General features: G+C 44.8%; 3 non-coding genes across 3 annotated transcripts; all 3 read left to right on the top strand.

Annotated features, from left to right (window-relative positions):
* Positions 1–1,543: 1,543 nt before the first annotated feature.
* Positions 1,544–1,616, top strand: trnar-ccu (transfer RNA arginine (anticodon CCU)). The gene has a single exon. It is a non-coding gene; the product is annotated as a tRNA-Arg (tRNA).
* Positions 1,617–2,231: 615 nt separating this feature from the next.
* Positions 2,232–2,304, top strand: trnar-ccu (transfer RNA arginine (anticodon CCU)). The gene has a single exon. It is a non-coding gene; the product is annotated as a tRNA-Arg (tRNA).
* Positions 2,305–3,413: 1,109 nt separating this feature from the next.
* trnar-ccu (transfer RNA arginine (anticodon CCU)) lies at positions 3,414–3,486 on the top strand. The gene has a single exon. It is a non-coding gene; the product is annotated as a tRNA-Arg (tRNA).
* Positions 3,487–5,000: the final 1,514 nt, after the last annotated feature.

The following is a 5,000-nucleotide window of genomic DNA, read 5'->3' as shown; positions in this document are numbered from 1 at the left end:
ATCGAAACCATCCTCTGCTAAGACTGCTTTCCTTATGAACATAGTCTGTTCCTACTTGTAGAAAAGTTTCCTCAACTGAATGCCAAAACCCTATGCATTCTTCACATGTTCTAATTGATGAGAGAAGAGCAATATAAGTGTGCCAAAACGCAATTCTTTTTGAAAACAGAGTAAGGTAAGTCAGTTTTAGGGAGCAGAGTGGCGCAGCGGAAGCGTGGTGGGCCCAAAACCCAGAGGTCGATGGATCGAAACCATCCTCTGCTATGACTGCTTTCCTTTTGAACATAGTCCGTTCCTACTTGTAGAAAAGTTTCCTCAACTGAATGCTAAAACCCTATGCATTCTTCACTTGTTCTAGTTGATGAGAGAAGAGCAATTTATGTGTGCCAAAACGCAATTCATTTAAAAAACAGTAGAGTATGGCAAGTCAGTTTTAGGGAGCAGAGTGGCGCAGCGGAAGCGTGCTTGGCCCATAACCCAGAGGTCGATGGATCGAAACCATCCTCTGCTAAGACTGCTTTCCTTATGAACATAGTCTGTTCCTACTTGTAGAAAAGTTTCCTCAACTGAATGCTAAAACCCTATGCATTCTTCACTTGTTCTAATTGATGAGAGAAGAGCAATTTATGTGTGCCAAAACGCAATTCATTTAAAAAACAGTAGAGTATGGCAAGTCAGTTTTAGGGAGCAGAGTGGCGCAGCGGAAGCGTGCTTGGCCCATGACCCAGAGGTCGATGGATCGAAACCATCCTCTGCTAAGACTGCTTTCCTTATGAACATAGTCTGTTCCTACTTGTAGAAAAGTTTCCTCAACTGAATGCTAAAACCCTATGCATTCTTCACTTGTTCTAATTGATGAGAGACGAGCAATTTAAGTGTGCCAAAACGCAAATCATTTTGAAAACAGTAGAGTATGGCAAGTCAGTTTTAGGGAGCAGAGTGGCGCAGCGGAAGCGTGCTGGGCCCATAACCCAGAGGTCGATGGATCGAAACCATCCTCTGCTAAGACTGCTTTCCTTATGAACATAGTCTGTTCCTACTTGTAGAAAAGTTTCCTCAACTGAATGCCAAAACCCTATGCATTCTTCACTTGTTCTAATTGATGAGAGAAGAGCAATTTAAGTGTGCCAAAACGCAATTCATTTTGTAAACAGAGTAAGGTAAGGCAGTTTTAGGGAGCAGAGTGGCGCAGCGGAATCGTGCTGGGCCCATAACCCAGAGGTCGATGGATCGAAACCATCCTCTGCTAATGCTGCTTCACTTATCTACATGTTTTTTCCCAAATAAACAGCAACTTCCATATCCCGCTTGTTCAATCAGAAAATCTTTGTGTTTGTGTGTGTATGCCCTGTTAAAACACCTCATTGACTAAGCCACCCGAATGGGATGGACAATTAGTAGGGCAAGCGAGTCATGCCCCAGTGCCCTATCGAAGTAGTCGTTCACCCGGATTACTGTTGTGTGCTTGCCTTGTTTAAATGCCAATGCTGCTGTTGTCACTGAAGCCAAAGTAATGTGAGCACATGAGCACAGGTTTTTAACAGCCCCAGTGGCCTAATGGATAAGGCACTGGCCTCCTAAGCCAGGGATTGTGGGTTCGAGTCCCATCTGGGGTGGTTTACAGCAGAGTGGCGCAGCGGAAGCGTGCTGGGCCCATAACCCAGAGGTCGATGGATCGAAACCATCCTCTGCTAAGACTGCTTTCCTTATGAACATAGTCTGTTCCTACTTGTAGAAAAGTTTCCTCAACTGAATGCTAAAACCCTATGCATTCTTCACTTGTTCTAATTGATGAGAGACGAGCAATTTAAGTGTGCCAAAACGCAATTCTTTTTGAAAACAGAGTAAGGTAAGTCAGTTTTAGGGAGCAGAGTGGCGCAGCGGAAGCGTGCTGGGCCCATAACCCAGAGGTCGATGGATCGAAACCATCCTCTGCTAATGCTGCTTCACTTATGTACATGTTTTATCCCAAATAAACAGCAACTTCCATATCCCGCTTCTTCAATCAGAAAATCTTTGTGTTTGTGTGTGTATGCCCTGTAAAACACCTCATTGACTAAGCCACCCGAATGAGATGGACAATTAGTAGGGCAAGCGAGTCATGCCCCAGTGCCCTATCGAAGTAGTCGTCCACCCGGATTACTGTTGTGTGCTTGCCTTGTTTAAATGCCAATGCTGCTGTTGTCACTGAAGCCAAAGTAATGTGTGCACATGAGCACAGGTTTTTAACAGCCCCAGTGGCCTAATGGATAAGGCACTGGCCTCCTAAGCCAGGGATTGTGGGTTCGAGTCCCATCTGGGGTGGTTTACAGCAGAGTGGCGCAGCGGAAGCGTGCTGGGCCCATAACCCAGAGGTCGATGGATCGAAACCATCCTCTGCTAAGACTGCTTTCCTTATGAACATAGTCTGTTCCTACTTGTAGAAAAGTTTCCTCAACTGAATGCTAAAACCCTATGCATTCTTCACTTGTTCTAATTGATGAGAGACGAGCAATTTAAGTGTGCCAAAACGCAAATCATTTTGAAAACAGTAGAGTATGGCAAGTCAGTTTTAGGGAGCAGAGTGGCGCAGCGGAAGCGTGCTGGGCCCATAACCCAGAGGTCGATGGATCGAAACCATCCTCTGCTAAGACTGCTTTCCTTATGAACATAGTCTGTTCCTACTTGTAGAAAAGTTTCCTCAACTGAATGCCAAAACCCTATGCATTCTTCACTTGTTCTAATTGATGAGAGAAGAGCAATTTAAGTGTGCCAAAACGCAATTCATTTTGCAAACAGTAGAGTATGGCAAGTCAGTTTTAGGGAGGAGAGTGGCGCAGCGGAAGCGTGCTGGGCCCATAACCCAGAGGTCGATGGATCGAAGCCATCCTCTGCTAAGACTGCTTTCCTTATGAACATAGTCTGTTCGTACTTGTAGAAAAGTTTCCTCAACTGAATGCTAAAACCCTATGCATTCTTCACTTGTTCTAATTGATGAGAGAAGAGCATTTTAAGTGTGCCAAAACGCAATTCATTTTGAAAACAGAGTAAGGTAAGTCAGTTTTAGGGAGCAGAGTGGCGCAGCGGAAGCGTGCTGGGCCCATAACCCAGAGGTCGATGGATCGAAACCATCCTCTGCTAATGCTGCTTCACTTATGTACATGTTTTATCCCAAATAAACAGCAACTTCCATATCCCGCTTCTTCGATCAGAAAATCTTTGTGTTTGTGTGTGTATGCCCTGTTAAAACACCTCATTGACTAAGCCACCCGAATGAGATGGACAATTAGTAGGGCAAGCGAGTCATGCCCCAGTGCCCTATCGAAGTAGTCGTCCACCCGGATTACTGTTGTGTGCTTGCCTTGTTTAAATGCCAATGCTGCTGTTGTCACTGAAGCCAAAGTAATGTAGGCACATGAGCGCAATATTTAGCAGCCCCAGTGGCCTAATGGATAAGGCACTGGCCTCCTAAGCCAGGGATTGTGGGTTCGAGTCCCATCTGGGGTGGTTTACAGCAGAGTGGCGCAGCGGAAGCGTGCTGGGCCCATAACCCAGAGGTCGATGGATCGAAACCATCCTCTGCTAAGACTGCTTTCCTTATGAACATAGTCTGTTCCTACTTGTAGAAAAGTTTCCTCAACTGAATGCTAAAACCCTATGCATTCTTCACTTGTTCTAATTGATGAGAGACGAGCAATTTAAGTGTGCCAAAACGCAAATCATTTTGAAAACAGTAGAGTATGGCAAGTCAGTTTTAGGGAGCAGAGTGGCGCAGCGGAAGCGTGCTGGGCCCATAACCCAGAGGTCGATGGATCGAAACCATCCTCTGCTAAGACTGCTTTCCTTATGAACATAGTCTGTTCCTACTTGTAGAAAAGTTTCCTCAGCTGAATGCAAAAACCCTATGCATTCTTCACTTGTTCTAATTGATTAAAGAAGAGCAATTTAAGTGTGCCAAAACACAATTCATTTCGAAAACAGAGTAAGGTAAGTCAGTTTTAGGGAGCAGAGTGGCGCAGCGGAAGCGTGGTGGGCCCAAAACCCAGAGGTCGATGGATCGAAACCATCCTCTGCTATGACTGCTTTCCTTTTGAACATAGTCCGTTCCTACTTGTAGAAAAGTTTCCTCAACTGAATGCTAAAACCCTATGCATTCTTCACTTGTTCTAATTGATGAGAGAAGAGCAATTTATGTGTGCCAAAACGCAATTCATTTAAAAAACAGTAGAGTATGGCAAGTCAGTTTTAGGGAGCAGAGTGGCGCAGCGGAAGCGTGCTTGGCCCATAACCCAGAGGTCGATGGATCGAAACCATCCTCTGCTAAGACTGCTTTCCTTATGAACATAGTCTGTTCCTACTTGTAGAAAAGTTTCCTCAACTGAATGCTAAAACCCTATGCATTCTTCACTTGTTCTAATTGATGAGAGAAGAGCAATTTATGTGTGCCAAAACGCAATTCATTTAAAAAACAGTAGAGTATGGCAAGTCAGTTTTAGGGAGCAGAGTGGCGCAGCGGAAGCGTGCTTGGCCCATGACCCAGAGGTCGATGGATCGAAACCATCCTCTGCTAAGACTGCTTTCCTTATGAACATAGTCTGTTCCTACTTGTAGAAAAGTTTCCTCAACTGAATGCTAAAACCCTATGCATTCTTCACTTGTTCTAATTGATGAGAGACGAGCAATTTAAGTGTGCCAAAACGCAAATCATTTTGAAAACATTAGAGTATGGCAAGTCAGTTTTAGGGAGCAGAGTGGCGCAGCGGAAGCGTGCTGGGCCCATAACCCAGAGGTCGATGGATCGAAACCATCCTCTGCTAAGACTGCTTTCCTTATGAACATAGTCTGTTCCTACTTGTAGAAAAGTTTCCTCAACTGAATGCCAAAACCCTATGCATTCTTCACTTGTTCTAATTAATGAGAGAAGAGCAATTTAAGTGTGCCAAAACGCAATTCATTTTGTAAACAGAGTAAGGTAAGGCAGTTTTAGGGAGCAGAGTGGCGCAGCGGAAGCGTGCTGGGCC

Source organism: Pimephales promelas, chromosome 5, assembly GCF_988280905.1.
Source record: "Pimephales promelas chromosome 5, fPimPro1.hap1.1, whole genome shotgun sequence".
NCBI lineage: Eukaryota > Metazoa > Chordata > Actinopteri > Cypriniformes > Leuciscidae > Pimephales > Pimephales promelas.
This window is presented reverse-complemented; position numbering and strand designations above follow the sequence as displayed.